The 18,881-nt window shown below is 44.8% G+C and overlaps 1 long non-coding RNA gene across 1 annotated transcript; it reads left to right on the top strand.

Moving 5' to 3' along the window:
- The first annotated feature begins 1,501 nt into the window (after window positions 1-1,501).
- Window positions 1,502-18,413, top strand: LOC149128333 (uncharacterized). The gene is made up of 3 exons (XR_016217635.1): window positions 1,502-2,595; window positions 5,778-5,880; window positions 18,154-18,413. It is a non-coding gene; the product is annotated as an uncharacterized LOC149128333 (long non-coding RNA).
- The last annotated feature ends 468 nt before the right edge of the window (window positions 18,414-18,881 follow it).

The following is an 18,881-nucleotide window of genomic DNA, read 5'->3' as shown; positions in this document are numbered from 1 at the left end:
CTCAATTCCCACAATATAACCCAGGGTTCCTGTTGACCACAACAGAAAGGGGTACAGTTCTTCGAGAATTTGCTAAAATATCAAGACTATAATTCCAGAAAGGAAGAGAAGACCCCTCCAATAAAAATAGGTGATAATACTTTAAATAATTATGGGGATGGCAAATACTTTCCCCCAGCCTCCTCATTCTACCTGCCCTTGATTGATAGACATCACTAGTCCATCAGAGTACATTCCTTCCCATCAGGGATCAAAGTCCTTCTAAAGCCATGCATGGCAGAAGAACTTTGTTACCCATGGTCTAAATCAAGAGCTCCTTGAAACAAAATGAAATAAGTAAATTTTTCCAAGTTCCCTAACCTGGATGAGTATCAGGCTCACCTGGGAAGCTCCTTAACCATTCAGATGTGGGAGCCAGCTCCCTAGAGCTGGGTGGGAGATAGGCACATTATTTTGAGTGCTTAAGTCTTCTAGCGAGGAGTTTGTGAAGAGGAAAATATACCTGTTGTTCTCCTCTCCTCCCCTCCCTTCTTCCCTCCCCTCCCCTCCCCTCCTTTCCCCTCCCCTCCCCTCTCCTCCCCTCCCCATTTTATTTTTTAGAGAGAGAGATCTTCCACCTGCTGTTTCACTCCCCCAAAACAACAGGGCTGGGTCAGACTGAAACTAGGAGTCTCATTCCGGTTTACCATGTGGGTGAAGGGGCCCAAGCACTTGGGCCATCCTCCACTACACTCTCAGCTGCACCAGCAGGGAGCCAGACTGGAAATGAAGCAGCCACCAGTGCCCATAGGAGATGGCGGCATTGCAGGCAGTAGCTTAACCCACTAAACATAAACTACAACACTGATCCCTAGGGAAAAATTTTTCTTTGACTCTCTTAGGTTTAGTGATTAGGAGCCTACAGATCACACACATAAAAGAGATTAACACACACACACACACACACACACGGCAAACTTAATCACATAGTCACAGTAATTCACAAAGAAAATTATTCAAGAGGATGGTTAGAATTGGGAGCTGATACGCTATGTTAATAGGGAAAAGGGAAGAAAGGGCACCTAAAAGAAAACAAAGGACTTTTTGGAAAGGTAAATGAGCCTTTAGGAGAAGAATTGAGAGAGATGCTAGTTTTGTGATAATGTCTGCTTGAGTGTGGTAGGGACTTCTTAGCTCTAGTGATAAAAGTCACTTCTCCCAGATTGTTCCCAGTGAAGGATTTATAAAACGGAGTTCTTTTGGGAAGCTCTGCTTCTAGGCAGTTAAAGAATTTCAGGAACCAATGCTTTCAGCTCAAAATAATTTTTATGCTATGGTGACCTACTCTGGAACTCTTCGAGGAAGTATTTTATCACTGACATGGCTTAGAATTGCAGGTGCATGGTGATGATAAAAAGCAGAACAAGTTTCAATCAGTTTTATTATTGCTTTAAATTTTCTCAGCCAGTACACTTCACTACCTGCACCCACTCCACCCCCATCACCACTGCACTGCTCCTTTTGTAGTTAACCTCTCATTTGTGTAGACTGGAAGCACCAGGCAGTCAGGACTCACCTTTCACTCTCACCATTGTGGCCCCAGCACTTAGGGAAGTTTGACCCAACGTAGGTTTTCAATAAGAGCTGCTCAATGCCAGGAGGGAGGAGGGGTTTGGGAGTGGGGAGAGGGGGACCAACACAGGTGTAGGCTTGCAGTCACAAAAACCATTATGCAACTCTACGTACCCTGTGCCTAACTCCCAAACACCTGTCTCCAAACCATTATAGACTTAAATACATTCATAATAAAGACAGTCCATGAAGGACAAGGTAGCTCATTTTTTTATTTCAAGTTTATATTCATTTTGTTAAAATTCAGGGGCAGGCATTTGGCCTAGTGGCTAAGAGGCCCATGGCACACATCAGAGTGCCTGGGTTTGGTTCCTAGACACAGATCCTGACTCCAGCTTCCTGCCAATGCAGACCCTGGGAGGCAGCAGTGACGGCTCATGAAATTGGATTTTTGTCATCCACATGGGAGACCTAGATTAAGTTCTCTGCTCCCAGCTTCAGCACAGGCATCTGGGGGAGTGAACCAGTAGATGCGAGTCCTCTCAGTCTCTCTCTTTATAGATCAGCCTCTCAAATAAATAAATTGATTAAAAATTCAGATAGCATGACTATGTGCATAGTACCCTCACTTCTACTAAATGATGCCATAGAACTGACAAGTGACTGTGTAGCACTTGAAATGTAGCCAGTACAAATCAAGATATGCTATAAGCACAAAATATAGAGCAGATTTCTAAGACTTAGCATAAAGATGTAAAAGAATACATTAACATTTTTGCTCTTACATGTTAAAAGGGAATGCTTTGGGAATGTTACGTTAATTAAAATTCATTTTTACAAACTATTTAAGTCTTTCTACAACACTACCAATCAGCGAAGTGTGGCTACAACTGGAGTTGAATACTAGTTAGAGATTGAATTCAGGACAGAGCCTCAGGCACTACCTGACTGTCTGAATCCAGACGCCTGAATCAGGAGTTGCCCAAGAGCATCTCACAGACACCATGCACCCCGCACTTTGAAGTCAAGTTTCTTGACCCACAGGTAGGTCACTGGGCCTTTATTACTGAAAATTATTATAATTAAGTTTGAGAATCAGTTTTCTCTTAACCAAATAAAGCTTATTCAAAGATATCTCCTTGCCAAAGTTAGTTTCTCACCTACCAATATCCATTCTTTCTTTTGAAATATATTCTTCTGTAAGAGCTTTAGATGCTCAGCTAACTCTCCAAGAGTAGAGAGAGGTCCCAGACACTCTCCTGTGGGGAGCAACTCGGACTAGACTAAGTTACTGGAATTAAGACTTATTCTATGCATCTGCTCTCCCACAATATGGTGCTGGGAGAGGAGTAAAAACAACTTTTACACAGCTGCCTCCAGTTCAACCAGTAACCTGCAGGAGCTGATCCCGCTCCTGATTGGAGGAGAGCAGCATACTCGGCGTGTGGGTAGCAGAGTTGGGATTGGTGGAAGAGGACTATAAAGGAGGAGAGAGACAACATGCACCAGGAACATCTATCTGAAGGAACACCTGAGCAGCCCCCGAGAGAGCCGGCCAGCGGTGTGCCGCTCCCCCGCGGAAGTGGGGAAAGTGGCAGGGGGAACCGCCCTTCCACGGAGGTGGAAGGGACGGTAGCCAACCCGGGAAGAACCAGCAGCAAACCCGGGGAGGGCCGAGCAGACAAAAGAACAGCGCAGGGTCCTGTGTCGTTCCTCCACGAAGAGGGGGAGCGACACTCTCCACCCAGTTTCCCTGCATGACCCTCTCGCATGAGTGTCACAGTTCATGACTAAATTGTTCACGCGTTGTTGGTACGCGGGACATGCTCTCCTCGGGGTTTTCTGTCTCTCCCGTGTGTCTTCGTCCAGTGCAGGGAACACAGTACTTGCAGGCATCACGTCTTCTGGGGCTTCTTTGATCATTTCTCAGACCTCTCCTGGTGTTGGATGACTTTGACTGCTGTGGGGCAAACCGGTCGGGTATTTTACAGAAAATCCATCAGCTGGGATTTGTCTGGTGTTTTTGTCGTGATTAGCCTGGGTGTTGGGCATGAATGTATGTGGCCCTCGCCCCCAGCCCGCCATGGAAGAGTGATTAAGTTATAGAAGCAGAGGCCTCATAAATGGAATAAGAGCCCATAAGAAAGAGGCAAGACAGAGACCTGTCCTCCTTACCACCATGCGAAGACAGTGAGAAGAAAGTTAGTTGGCCAGCGCCACAGCTCACTAGGCTAATCCTCTGCCTGCAGCGCTGGCACCCCAGGTTCTAGTCCTGGTTGGGGCACCGGATTCTGTCCTGGTTGCTCCTCTTCCTGTCCAGCTCTCTGCTGTGGCCCAGGAAGGCAGTGGAGGATGGCCCAAGTGCTTGGGCCCTGCACCTGCATGGGAGACCAGGAGGAAGCACCTGGCTCCCGGCTTCAGATCAGCGCAGCACTGGCCGCAGTGTGCCGGCCATATTGGCCATTTGGAGGGTGACCAAGGGAAAAGGAAAACCTTTCTCTCTCTCTCTGTCTCTCTCTCTCTCTCTCTCTCTCTCTCTAACTCTGCCTGTCAAAAAAAAAAAAAGTTAGTGAGGGTCAGAGATCAGGCCCTTACCAGACATGGAATCTGCTGGGGCCTTGATACGTTTCTAGAACGATGAGGAAATACATTTCTGTTGTTTAAGAACATGATGCCCCAAAGCCTCTCCAGAAAGGCAGGAGAGGGCTTTCCCTGAAGTTCCCTTATCTACCTAAAGACCAGATCCATCAAAGAACACAATTGCTTTCAGTCTCCTTACTGAAATTTCATTAACCAAGGAAGATTAGACTCACATCACAGAGGAAGAGACAAAACCAAACAACACACAGAGAGCCCAGAGGAGCTTTGTCCCAGGCCATGGTCTTTTCACCCAGTTAAATCCCCTGACAATCATTTACTCCCCACCCCCCCTTTTTTAAGATTTATTTATTTGAAAGGCATAGGTACAGAGAGACAGAACTTTAATCCACCATTTCACTCCCCAGATGGCTGCAACATCCAGGCCTGGACCAGGGCGAAGCCAGGAACCAGGAGCTGCAGGGGTGGCCGGGGCCCAAGCACTGTGCCATATTACACTGCTTTCCCAGGCATATTAGCAGGAAGCTAGATAAGAAGTGGAGCAGCCTGGGCTGGACCTAGGGCCCCTATGGGATGCAGGCATCACAAGTGGAGGCTTAACTGCTAAGCCACAACGCTGGTCCCATTTATTCCCTTTCTAAAAGTGCCTGCAGCACCACTTCCCTCTCTCCCACCCCCCACAAGGAGGATATGTAAGTCTCTGCCACCTGGCCCACCTTTGAGTTTCATGTGGCGTGTGGCTTCCATGCACATGTGCATGTTAATGAATTTGGGTGCCGTTTCTCCAGTTAACATGTCTCCTGTCAGTTTGTTTCGGCACACTCAATGATCGAAACTTTGGAGCCAAAGTGTGAACTGGTATTTTGTTCCAGTAGCCCAAAAAATCATGAGAGTTATGTGTTTGGGGGATGAAGATCACAGAGATCCTTTGCCATTCTTGTATCAGAGTGAAAGTACACACTCATGAGGGAGTGCAGGCATGCCCTAGAGTGAGGTGCAACCCACAGGGTTCAGGGTCACCCTCTATGTGATCTGGAGTCGTAGGGGAATGTGTTTTGAGCAGAGTTTTCCAGGAAAGCCCAAGGACTTCCAGGAATTCAGCGACTGCCCATTTCCTAGCCTTTTTGGTTTCGGGGCATCATGGGAATAAGAGTTTCAGTCATGGTAGTTCTATTATAATGATGTTATAATAAGCCATAGACCATCTCTGGGACACAGTAGCCACGTTGGGTATCTCCAGCAGGCAGGTTCTGGGTGAAGGCTTTTCTACACTAGTGGCCTTGGATTGCAGGCCGTGGTGGAGTTTCAGAGGCAGCCCTGGGGAAGGCTGTGGTGGTGTGCTTCCTCTAGCTCTATTTCTGATCCCTGGCTGTCTCCTGATGCTCTACCTCCTTTCCTTACTTTAGTGTTTGGAAGGACGGCAATAGCCATAGCACACACTTAAAGGGTATGGAGGTAAACATTACAAGCTCCATTTTTATGGAAGAAATTGAGAAGAAACAGCTTAATTCACTTTCCCAAAGTTTCAAGTTTCATAATTTACAAAGCCATGATTAAAATAACTGAGATTTTTCTCACGGTCTTTTGGGAAGTCAGCAGAAGTTCACTTACAGCTTAATTCTCTGCAGGAATTCATCCCACTCCTTCAAAATACAGACTCTCATTGTCTTACGAAAGAGCAAGGCTGAGAAGTCAACAGACACGGCTCCATCCCAAAGTTTATCCAAAATGGTATGTGACCTTGGATGCTGGGTATCTCTGACCTTGAATTTACTCCTCTGGGAGACAGAATAACAGAGAGGTTAGGAACTGGGCTCTGGTGAGTCTCAGCCAAGTTATTAATTATTCTACCTTGGGCAAGTGCTTTGCTGTGTTTAAGATTCAGTTTCCTCATCTGTAAAATGGCTGTGACTAGGACAAAACCTAGTCCAAAAAGCCTATGAATGGAAAATACTTGGGGCATCCTCTGCCGCATTCCCAGGTGCATTAGCAGGGAGTTGGATCAAAAGTGGAACAGCCAGGACTTGAACTGGCACCCATATGGGATGCTGCCATCAAAGGCAGCAGCTTTATCTGCTGTGACACGATGCCAATTTGTATTTGAATGGCAAATATTTACTTCCATCAACTTAGGGCCTTCTCCCTTTCCTCCTTGTGGTTATGAACAAGTTTCAGGGGGATTATAAAGTACTAACTGACACAGTGCTCTTCTGGTCCCCATGTCTTCTGTCCATACCAATATCTACAAAAATATTGATCCTTTGATGATATTCTTCATCAATCAGCCAGCCAAATCTCCTTGAACACAGCCTTTCACCTTGTCTGGAACTCTTCTCACAACTTCTTGACACATTTGGGTGCTGGAAACAGTCTCCTGTTTCCAGGATACTCTGGAACCTGGAAAACATAGCAAAGCCACCTAAGGTACTGTATTAGCTTTTGTTATGAAATACCAAGGCAAGCTAGCTTTTTAAAGAAAATAGTTTCTTTAAGATCATGTTTTTGGGGGGGTTAAAGTTCATGATTGGTCCCTGTTGGTTCAGCAGTGGCCTTTTGCTGGCACAGTCCAAGGTGTCCAGGGTATCAAATGCAAGAGATGGAGACATACATGTCTGTCTGTATCTGTGCCCACTTTTTTTAAAGATTTTATTTATTTATTTAAGAGGTAAAGTAACAGACAGAGAGAGGGAGAGACAGAGAGAAAGGTCTTCCATCTGATGGTTCGCTCCCCAAATGACCTTAACAGCTGGAACTAAGCCGATCTGGAGCCAGAAGCCAAGAGATTCTTCCAGGTCCTTCATATGGGTGCAGGGGCCCAAGCACTTGGGCCATCTTCCTCTACTTTCCCAGGCTATCAGCAGGCAGTTGGATTAGAAGAGGAGCAGCCAGGACGTGAATTGGCACCCATATGGGATGCCAGTTCCACAGGCGGAGGCTTAGCCTCCTTCACAACAGCACCATCCCCATGTGCCCACTTCTTATAAAGCCACCAGGATCCAATCATGGGGCTCTACTCTCATGACCTAATCCAATGCCTATCACCTCCCAAAGACCCCACCTCTAAACACCATAATCACATTATTACCTCCTCTTAACGTGATCATCAGCATGAGGCTTTGGGGATTAAAAGTCTGTATGAGTCTGGAGAACAAATCATATTCAAGCCACAACATACCACCTACTGAGACCCATTATATTCATCTCTCTCTCTCTCTCTCTCTCTCTCTCTCTCTCTCTCTCTCTCCCTCTCCCCTCCTCCTCCTCCTCCTCAATCTGAAGCTCTCACACTGCACCTGTGAAATGCAGCTTGGTCACTTGGATTTATACACATTTCTCTGTAGCTTTTCGCATCCCTGGGCTTATCTCCTGCCCAGGCATTCACCAACATCAACACTTCCAAGTTCCTCAAACCTACCCCTGAAAGCCCTCGAGAACTGTTCCTGCAGGAAAACTGATGCTTGGCGCTGACTTATGTTTCCTTCCAAATCCTTCATCTCTACCATGAAAAGTTAGCCTCCCCTAAAGTCCCAGACTCTTATAACACAAAGGCCAGGGAACAACTTTTTTTCTCTGTTATCTACAATTCAATTCCCTTCCCGAGGTCATTAATTGGCCCAGCTACTTGGATAGGAGAAGTAGAAGGAAGGAGAGAGGGGGTCAAGAAGCCCAGAAAATGGAGCCAGGGGAATGGGAGGCATGGATGGGAATAGCTGTGAATATTCAAAATATTACTTTCCCCCAATAATACTCATAGTACCCACTAGATAGCATTGCTGTAAGAACTGAGACTACTCGCTGAGAATGTCTAGCACTCTTCCTGGTACCTAATAAGTAACCAATCGATAAATGTTAGTTATTCATTTCCATAAAGGAGAGGATACAACCACAAGTAACTAAGATGTCAGGATTTCCAGGTTTCCTTCCAGCATACGCCTAATGAGAAAGGCATGGCCGGCATCTAGCGCCCTTCCAGCTGGCTCTCCCTCAGCTTCCCCTGGCCCTGGGAGGCTGACTTGTCTGGCTCCTGTCACAGGCTCCGCCTCCTCTGGCTTCCAATTGTTTAGGACCACAGGAGCCCCCGGAGGTGTGTTTCCCTGGTTTCTTCCATGAATTTCCCTCTGGAGCTGCTTGGTCCCTCCACCCAAAGTCATCAGTTCCCTCTATGCTACCGTATCAGTGTGCTTGTGGCTGCCATGTCTAAAGTATTCCAGATTGGCTGGCTTAAGCCACAGAAGTTTGTTATCAGTTTTCTTGCAGTCCAAGACCAGGCTGTCAGCAGGTTTCAATTCTCTCCTTGGCGTACGGAGGGCTGCCTTCTTTCACGGTCTTTCATCTGTGTGTGCAGCTCTGGTGTCTCTATGAGTTCAACTTTCCTCTTCTTTGAAGAAAGCTAATCAGATTGGATTAGAGCCTATTCTGACAACGTCATTTTAACTTAGTCACTTCATTAAAGTCTCTATGTCCAAATACACTCAAAGGCTGCGGTGCTGGGAAGTAGGGCTTCAACGTATGCATTTGCAGGGGACACAAGTCAGCCCGAAATCATGGCAAGTAAGTTGTAGCGACTCTGGCAGACATTATCTCAAAACTATATTTAATGAGGTTTGCTGCTGCTTTAAGGGAGGTAACTGGAAGCATATTTCAATAATGATAAAAAAAATTAGGGGCCAGCACAGTGGTGCAGGTAAAGCCGCCGCCTGTGGTGCCGGCATCCCATGTGGGCACTGGTTCTAGTCCCAGCTGCTCCACTTCCAACCCAGCTCTCTGCCATGACCTGGGAAAGCAGTAGAAGATGGCCCAAGTCCTAGGGCCCATGCACCCACGTGGGAGACCTGGAAGAAGCTCCTCGCTCCTGGCAGACACAGCTCTGGCCATTGTGGCCATTTGGGGAGTGAGCCAGCAGATGGAAGACCTCTCTCTCTCTCTCTCTCTCTCTCTCTCTCTCTGCCTCTGCCTCTCTATAACTCTGCCTTTCAAATAAATAAATAAATATTTTTTTAAAAATTTACACTCTCAGCTGAAAATCTGAATTTGCAAAAATTCTACCACTGTGAGCTTGACAATGTCCTAGTACTTCAGAATTTTTCTGGTGAGATCAGTGGTGATATAGACAAATGTGATTTTTATCATTTGATGAAATGTGTCAATATTTGGATGATATGCATAAACTCAGTAAGTAATATTTTCCATGATATCAGAAAATCATGCATGGGTAAAAGACCCATTAAAATCTCAAGACAGACCAATGGATTTTTATTGTAACAGAGTATGAAAAATTAATTATATAGTTTTACATACCATGCTGAAATAACCTTTAAGAAAATACCACTTCACACATTTTGGTGTAGGAATAAAGAATATTCATAATTATTTTTAAAAGCACATTAAGATACTCTTCCCTTTTCCAACTACTAAGCTTGTTTGGGGCCAAATTTTCTTCATGTACTTCAACCATAATGACATATCACAACAGATTAAATGCAGAAGCAGATAAGAGAATCCAGTTAGCCTATTAAGGCAGACATTAAGGGGATTTGCCAAAATGTTCAGCAGTGTCATTCTTCTGACTAAACTGGCTTTCTGTTTTAGAAAAATTCTTTCTATAAAAATATTACTCAGCTAACGTGAAATGATTTTTGTTATTTTTAATAAATTAATAATAAACATTTTAGCAAATATATTTTCTTTTTACATTTTCATTTGTGATGTAGTAAGTATAAAAGTGCTTCAAAAAGTTAGTGAAAATGGAATTAAAGATAAGTTTATTTTGGTGCAAAAAATTTTGAAGTCCCTGCATATGAGGATTCTTCAAAAAGTTTGTGGAAAATGCATATTAGGAAAAAGCTAAGCAGAGATTTTGAAAATGTTTGCACCAAAAGAAACTTTCCTTTTACTTCCATTTTTCCACTACTTTTTACAGTACTCTCATATAGCATACACAAAAGCAATTTAGAGATCTCAATACATACTGAGAGTATAAAGATTTCCAAAGACCAAAATTCTGAGAATCTTGGATTCAATCCCCAGCCATTTCTCTGACCACCTCTTATCTACTGGCTGGGTATTTTACACTCACAGGCAGGGCACGAAAGAGAAAAGTCAGAGTCCTTGTCTTTATGGAGCTCCTGCCTAGAGGAGGAGCTGTTGAACTATCATGCAGGCACTGTATATATATTTGTCTTCACACTCAAATGAATGTGCACAAATACATACAAGGGCGGCTCTGGGAGCACAGAGCAGGTGTAGCCTTTAACTCAAAGGAAGTGTCACTGTTTCTTTGAGACATTCCCTAACTCCCCAAGCTCTGGGAAAGGACAGGAAAAACCACACAGGGAGACACAGCAGGAAATGACCATTGGAGCTAAGAGAAAGACATATTCACATAACACAAGGCAAGAAAGAGCTGTTATGCTCAGGGAAGAGCAAGTGGTTGTTTAACGTGGCTGGAGTGTGGACCACACAGGATTAGCAAGTTGGGAGGCTGTGTTCCTAAAATAATGATAATAATAACGAAACAAATAGATGTTGCAAGCTCTTTCATTTGTTTTCCTGTTAGCGGATGAAAATGTTAGCTTCCCTATGTCCCAGAGGAAATGGGCACCAATGAGTCAGCAGAATGACCCACAAAGGGGAACTGGGGCCCATGGACTCTTAGTCAGCTCTTTAAACTAAAGCCACATGCTGGCCAGCCTTGGAAAATCAGCTTTGCTCCTTGGTAAGTCATTTTTTATGATTTTCTATTCAAACGAATACATATATGATGGCCTAGAATGCAAAATTCATGTGAATTTTTGTGACAAAGCATAAAACTTCAAGGAGTTCTGTTTGTAACCAACTGCTTTGGGCACCATGGCTACATTAATCATTTTCAGTTATAAGCATTTCAGCCGAGAAGTTAGCCTAGCACTGTTCAAAAGTTAACCAAAAATTTGTCCTCAGCAGAAGTTAATAAAACCTTGTAATGGATCATATCCTGGGAAATACAGTTTCCTCTCATTCTTCCACGATGCTGTGGAGCAGAGTTTGTTTTTGTGAGGCTTCCACTGTGTTTTGTGTGATAAGCGGCTTCTGAAATGGCTGCCAGTCAGTCTTTCCTCTTGGCACTCACACTCCTGTGTGCTCACCTCCCCTTGAGTGTGGAAGAATAATGAACTGTGCCTAATCCTTGCTTCCAGCAAACAGAACATGGCAAAAGGGATGGGATATAAGTTCCAAGGTTAGAAATGTTGATGACATTAGGCAGTCAGACTTTTGGGAGGGGATGAGGTCATAAGAATGAAGCCTTCAAGATAAAATTAGTGTCCTTAAAAAAGAGGCCCAAGGAAGCTGGTTTGCCTTTCCTTCCATGTTAGGACACAGCGAGAAGGTGCTCTCTATGAACAGGAAATGGGCCCTCACTGGACACTGACTCGTCCAGTGTCTTGAACTTGTTGCTATTTTAAGCCACTACATTTTTTAGGTCATTTCCTATGTAGCAATAGAGAAGAAATACATTTTATTTTTTTAGGGGTTGTATCAAAGGCATTTTAAAATTTTATTTAAGGAATACAGACTTCATGAATTTAATATATACAAACTTAGGAACATAGTGATTCTCCCCCTGCACTTCCCTCCCACCCATACTTCCACACTTCTCCCTCCTCCCTCTCTTATTTTTTTTTACAAAGATCAATTTTCAGTTAATTTTATCCTCAGGAGATTAACCCTACACTAAGCAGAGAGTTCACCAAATTGTATGAATAAAAAAGAAAAAAAGAACAAGGAAAACCTTGTTCCTCAACAGTCAAGACAAGGGCTGTTCAAAATCGTCACATCTCAAGGTGTTGACTTTGCCTCTATAGATTACTTTTTAGGCACTCTGTTAGTTATCACAGATCAAAGAGACTGTACAGTATTTGTCTTTTTGTGACTGGTTTATTTCACTAAGTATAATGGTTTCCAGTTGCATCCATTTTGTTGCAAACAACAGGATTTCATTTTTTTTACCACTGTGTAGTATTCCATAGTGCATATATCCCATAATTTCTTTATCCAGTCTTCAGTTGAAGGACATCTGTGCTGATTCCATATCTTAGCTGTTGTGAATTGAACTGAAATGAACATGAGAATACAGATCACTCTTTCATATGCTGATTTCATTTCCTTTGGATAAATTCCTAGACATGGGATGCCTGGGTCATATAGTAGGACTATATTTAGCTTTCTGAGATAACCCCATACTGTCTTCTACAGTGGCTGTACCAACTTACATTCCCACCAACAATGGATTAGGGTATCCTTCTCCCCACATCCTCGCCAGCATTTGTTGTTTGTTGATTTCTATATGAGAGCCAGTCTAATGGGAGTGAGGTGAAACCTCAGTGTGGTTTTTAAGAGTTATTTATTTATTCAAAAGGCAAAATTACAGAGAGGCAGAGGCTGGAGAGAGAGAGAGGGAGAGGGAGAGGGCGGGGGAGAGAGAGAGAGAGAGAGAGAGAGAGAGAGAGTCTTCCATCCACTGGTTCACTCCCCAGATGGCTGCAACGACCAGAGCTGCACCGATCCAAATCCAGGAGCCAGGAGCTTCTTCCAGGTCTCCCGCGCAGGTGCAGGGGCCAAAGGACTTGGGTCATCTTCTACTGCTTACTGAGCTGGATCAAAGTGGAGCAGCTGGGTCTCAAACCAGTGCCCCCATGGGATGCTGGCACTGCAGGTGGTGGCTTTACCCACTACACTATAGCACCAAGCCCCCCATTGTGGTTTTGATTTGCATTTCCCTGATGGCTAGTGATCCTGAGCAGTTTTTCATGTGTCTGTTGGCTATTTGAATTTCCTCTCTTGAAAAATGTCTCTTCAGGTCCTTTGTCCATTTCTTTTTGTGTTTGTTTGTTTGTTTGTTTGTTTTGACAGGCAGAGTTAGACAGTGAGAGAGAGAGACACAGAGAAAGGTCTTCCTTCCGTTGATTCACCCCCCCAAATGGCCAATACAGCAGGCACTGTGCTAATCTGAAGCCAGGAGCCAGGTGCTTCCTCCTGGTCTCCCATGCAGGTGCAGGGCCCAAGTACTTGGGCCATCCTCCACTGCCTTCCCAGGCCACAGCAGAGAGCTGGACTGGAAGAGGGGCAACCAGGACAGAACTGGTGCCCCAACCGGGACTAGAACCTGGGGTGCTGGCGCCGCAGGTGGAGGATTAGCCTAGTGAGCCGCGGTGCTGGCCCTTTGTCCATTTCTTAACTAGGTTGTTTGTTTTGCAGTTGTTGAGTTTCTTGAGCTCTTTATGAATTCTAGAATTTAATCCTTTATCAGTTGCATAGTTTGAAAATATTTTCAGGGATGGCGCTGTGGTGTAGCGAGTAAAACCACCGCCTGCAGTGTTGGCATCTCATATGGGCGCCAGTTCAAGACCCGGCTGCTCCACTTTCGATCCAGCTCTCTGCCATGGCCTGGGAAGGCAGTAGAAGATGGCCCAAGGCCTTGGGCCCCCTGCACCTGCGTGGGAGACCTGGAAGAAGCTCCTGGCTCCATTCCAAGGGCTGTTATTATGCAATGGAATTCTCCAATCTCTTTTCTTTTGCTTTCAAAAATTCAGTAATCATCCTGCATGTCAAAGCTGACATCATTCTTCCTATGGCCAAGAAGACTCTGAACTTAAAAGAATTTTATGTATGTTTTCCCTATTCAATTTCCTAACATTCTACTCTGGGTAATAGGTCAGTACCAGTTACCTAGAATAAGGACTATTAAATGCCATTTTCCTTGTACATCTGTTTTCTGCTAGGGTGTTCCAATTTGGGGTGGATATAGGTAAGGAAGGCAAACTGGGATTGGATTCCAAATGGAAATGTGCTTGGAATTATCCAGCTTTCTATAGAGACAAAGAGACATTTCCCTTCCTCTACCCACTGGAGGCTCACTTGGTGAATGGACAATAGAGAGATTAAATAGGGGAAAAGGCATATAAATGTATTAACAAGCAAAAGGAGAAAATTACAGCACAGGGAAAACTCACAGGGCCGTGATTACCCATTGGTCCAAGTTAATTTAGAAACTTACATGTCTTTCTACAGAAGAGGCTGAGAAGGGAGAATGGAAATAAGTTTTAGAATAGTAAATGACTTGGAGAGGAACTCAATGGTCCAGGAAAACATCCAACCACTTGGCACAAAGCCCACTAGACCTGTAGAACAGACAATGGATTGTGTGAAAATGAATAAGAAGTTTTCTGATCATTTTAATACCTTAAGAAAAATAAAACAAGAGAAAGCAATCACGAATGCCTTTTGGTAGGTGAGGAAAGTGAACGCATTCAGTTGGGTTCTGTTTTCTGCTACTTTCTTTTCTCATTCCTCAGATTCTGTTATGCAACACTGTGATGGCTTGACCTCACCTGACGCCACCTTGTTTGCTTCCCCAGCACAAACACTGGGCTAGACTATACACTCCCACCTCTGCCTTCTCCTGGCAATGTCAGTGCTGGCCCTTGATTTCCCTGAGATGCTGTGAGCTTCCCTGTATACCCTTCTATGCACAGGGGACAGAGCTGGTCTTTGGTGATAAATAAACATTTCTTCTGGGCTAGTAACTCCTCTAATTTGGTTTGGATTTTCATTTTTACCTTCAGAAAAAAAAAAAAACTAAAGAAACAAGGGTCAAACAAGTGTGGACTCTCAGGTCACACTCAGTTCTGAGAACACTCGGCTCTCACTACATAACTGCAGTGGCTGGAGAATGAACTGCGTGGCTAGATGAGGAGGAAGCATAAAGGTCAGGATGCCTGTATTTGGCCCCAGTGCAAGTATTTACTAAATGTGCACTCTCAAATAAATCCCTCCCCACTGATGCCTGGTTCTTACTACTTGCAAAAATAAATATTGTTGAATGAATTAAACAGGATTGCAAACCACTGGGCCAACCAAGAGACATTTGTTGGTGTTCTAGTTGACACTTTCTGTATCTGCTGGAGCTTAGACAAGAGACCGCAACAAAGAGATCCCAGAGTACAGTGTTTAAACAACAGAAACATTTGTGTCTCACTGGCGTAACAGAATGGGAAGCTAGAAAGAAGGCAGCTCTTTTCTGAGTTATACCTGGTCTGAGACCCCTTCTAGTTTCTTCCTCCAGGGCCTGTTACAGTGGTGCTGCATGCTTGATGTTGGTTCATCAGAACCACATCCAAGCGCCAGCCAGAGGGATGTAGGAAGGAGAGTGGAAAGCAAGCAATTTCCTGTTAAGGGATCGGTGTGGAAAATGTACACTTCTGCTCCCACTCTATTGGCAAGAGTCTGATCACAAGGCCAGGCAAGCTTCAAGCAAAGCTGGGAAATGTGTCCCCTTGCTGATTAATCATGTTCCCTGGGAGCATCTGTAGAGAGGGGAGAGTGGGGGAGGCTTCTCTTACCAGAGGGAAGCAGAGAGAACAGGTGCACCTGGACATTCAGCAGTCTTTGCCATACGTATATTAAGATACCATACTCAATACATGATTCTATCAAGAATGAATTTTATTGCCATGTCCTCTTTTAATATTATTTTATCTTTTATTTCCCCTGATAATTTTCATTGAGTCCATATTTAAACTTACTATTGGCCTAAGCCTAATGACTTTGCTCATACATTTGAGTGGGGGGGTCCATGGCTCCCATACACCTACCCAGGAGTCTTTTGTGAAGACGTGTAAAAAGTGCAGATTTTCCTTTTGATCATGGTCTTCAAATTGAATTTTGTCATCTTCTGTATCATTCTCATGACTCCCTCAAAATCAAATCCTACCACGGGATCTCAGTGGCCTTGTTTATTACTAGTGATAAGGATGTAGACTTCGGGCCATCCAATGGCACTCAGAATCATAGGCTTGCCAAACTTAACTAACAAAGCAGGGGTCAAGGTCACGTTCTCATCTGAGAGGTGATCTGGTTGCAGCAGATCAGCAGCATCCTTCCCATTAAATCAGTGTGGCGAGGTTAAACTGGTTTTGTAGTCTTGTTTGTCTTTAACTTGGATTTAATTTAGTTTAATTTAACTTGATTTTTGGTCTCATACATATATCAGAGCCATAAGGGTAAGTTTAAAAGGCACACTGTAATCAAACAATTGACGTAAGCATGAAGGAAAACGCAGGGGGCTGCAGGGCTGTCATGAAGCTCGTGACCCTTCCTCGGGGCGATTCCCTTCTAGCCTAGGACTCTAGCAGATCCCACACAGGCTTGCCCTGATGGCACTTGCTTCAGACCTTGTCCTAGCTCATCACTCAACGTCAGCTCCTCCTCACGTGGTGCCAAGTGTAAAAGAATAAACACGGAGTTTTCTAATATTCGCAGCATCTCATAAACCAAAGAAACCTTGCCCAAGAGGGTTGCTGGGTCGTGTCTGATTGCTGCCACGCTGCTGCTCCAGAGTTGATTTCTGTTGCCCAAAAGGACAGGGAAGTGAGGAATTCCTCTCTTTGCCTCCTGCCTAACCCATGACTGCAGTTTCACAGGTAACTGTGTGACAAGGGCAATAAAGAGTCCACCCCCGCTGAGGCAACGGTGTAGAAAGTGACATATATAGCATGTGGGTAGCAGCACATACATCAGTCTATCTGGTGCTTGGGGATCCTCTGGGATGAGTGGTGCTACATAACTATAAGTTATAGAGACGCTTAATCAACTGTTCTCCCTCTGACTGGTGCTGCATCTGTGATTTACTGGCACCTCTGTTTACCTATAGGATAACCATCCTGGTGGATGAGAGCACGAGCAAACCAGTGACTTGGCAGGTGATTAACTGTCCTAGTGCAGCTCAGGGTCCACTACCAAGATCATTATTTCTATTGTATGACAAGGAAGAAAGAAAGAACAGAGAAATTGTGTGCATAAATAACAGGAGAAGGATTTCTGCACTGCTACGAAACTCCCTCTGTCCCTTTCTTTCAGACCACCTGATGGGGTGAATACAGTAGTCGACATTCCTGTCTCTCTCCTGAGCCTTCAGAATGGGTCTGCACTAGTCCTTGTGACAGGGGGCTAGGGAGCTTTTGAGGATAATGCCCCTCCCATTCATTGCCAAATACAGGGGAACACATGGTGGCAACTCTGCCCTTCCTGGAGCTAAATTACACAAGTGTTCTCTTTTTTAAAAAAATAAAAATAAAAATAATTAGGGGCCAGTGCTGTGGCACAGCAGGTTAACGCCCTGGCCTGAAGCACCGGCATCCCATATGGGCACCGGTTCTAGTCCCAGCTGCTCCACTTCCGATCCAGCTCTCTGCTATGGCCTGGGAAGGCAGTAGAAGATAGCCCAAGTCCTTGGGCCCCTGCACTTGCATGGGAGACCTGGAAGAGGCTCCTGGCTCCTGGCTCCTGGCTTCAGATTGGCGCAGCTCTGGCCGTTGCAACTAATTGGGGAGTGAACCAGCAGATGGAAGACACCTCTCTCTCTCTCTTTCTCTCTCCCTGCCTCTCCTCTCTCTGTGTAACTCTGACTTTCAAATAAATAAATAAATCTTTAAAATAAATAAATAAATAAATAAATAAAAAGATTGGTTAATTTGAAAGTCAGAGTTACACAGAGAGAGGAGAGGCAGATAGAGAGAGGTCTTCCATCACTGGTTCACTCCCAAAATGGCTGCAACAGCTGGAGCTGTGCTGATCCGAAACCAGGAGCCAGGAGCTTCTGGGTCTCCCACATGTGTGCAGGGGCCCAAGGACTTGGGCCATCTTCTACTGCTTTCCTAGGCCATAGCAGAGAGCTGGATTGGAAATGGAGCAGCCAGCCGAGACTCAAATCGGTGTCCATGTGGGATGCCAGCTCTGCAGGTGGTGGCTTTACCTGCTAAGCCACAGGGCCAGCCCCTCAAGTGCCCTCTTAAGAAATGACTCTGGGCTCTAAGAATAAGAGACAATGGGGAAGAATATAAATTTGGATTGCATGAAAACTGCAAGAAACTACCGAGCTCTATAAAGGAAAGTTCAGGATATAAGGTGTCAGCTCTCAATGTTTTATTTTAATTAACTAAGTCAAGCACTTAATCCAATTGTTCTCAGTCCCACTGCCTATTAGGAATACTTCACCTGGGAGCCTTAAAAGAACTCCAGACCCGTTAAATCAGAAGCGCCAAGAAAGAAATCAGCACCTTTGTAAATCACTGGCCAAACGGAAACTGAATCCCTGAGCCTTAGAAGCGGCTCTCTGGGGGACTGGAGGCACTGATTGCATCAGGGAAACCCTCATCAGTCTGAACAGAGCAGCAGGGAAGAGCAAAGCACAGCCTGCTGGTGGATGGTTCTGGCTCCAGCCTTACTGCTTCCGGGGGGGCGGGAGGGGGAGGGAATAAATCACTGAAGAAGGACCGTGCCTGATTTTAACTGGCCTGCGTTTTAATAGCCCATCAGCTCTGGTTTAAATGCTTTTTGATAGCACTGAGCATCTGACCTTAAGCAAAGCACTTGGATTCAACCTTGACATTTACCATAATTAAACAAAGAAGATTTTGCTCATTAAATATTATTTTTGTTTCTTGGCCCATAAACTGAATTGTGAATGAGATTCCATTTCAGGCGATGCACTGACATGACCCTCTGTTCCTCACGGCTGTCAGCGGCACCCAACCCTGACGGGTCCTCGGTTGAAGGCAGTACTCCCTGCAGTTTCTCTTGGCTACTGTCAGCTATGGAGAGAAGCCACAGAGGCTGGCACCCTGAGAAGGGAGGATGTGCAGCCCCATCCCAATTCTCAGGGCTATGAACTTTGGGATTGCGCTGGAACCCTCACC

The sequence above is a fragment of the Oryctolagus cuniculus genome, chromosome 1 (genome assembly GCF_051225735.1).
Source record: "Oryctolagus cuniculus isolate XC-2025 breed Fujian yellow rabbit chromosome 1, ASM5122573v1, whole genome shotgun sequence".
In the NCBI taxonomy this organism is placed as follows: Eukaryota; Metazoa; Chordata; class Mammalia; order Lagomorpha; family Leporidae; genus Oryctolagus; species Oryctolagus cuniculus.
This window is presented reverse-complemented; position numbering and strand designations above follow the sequence as displayed.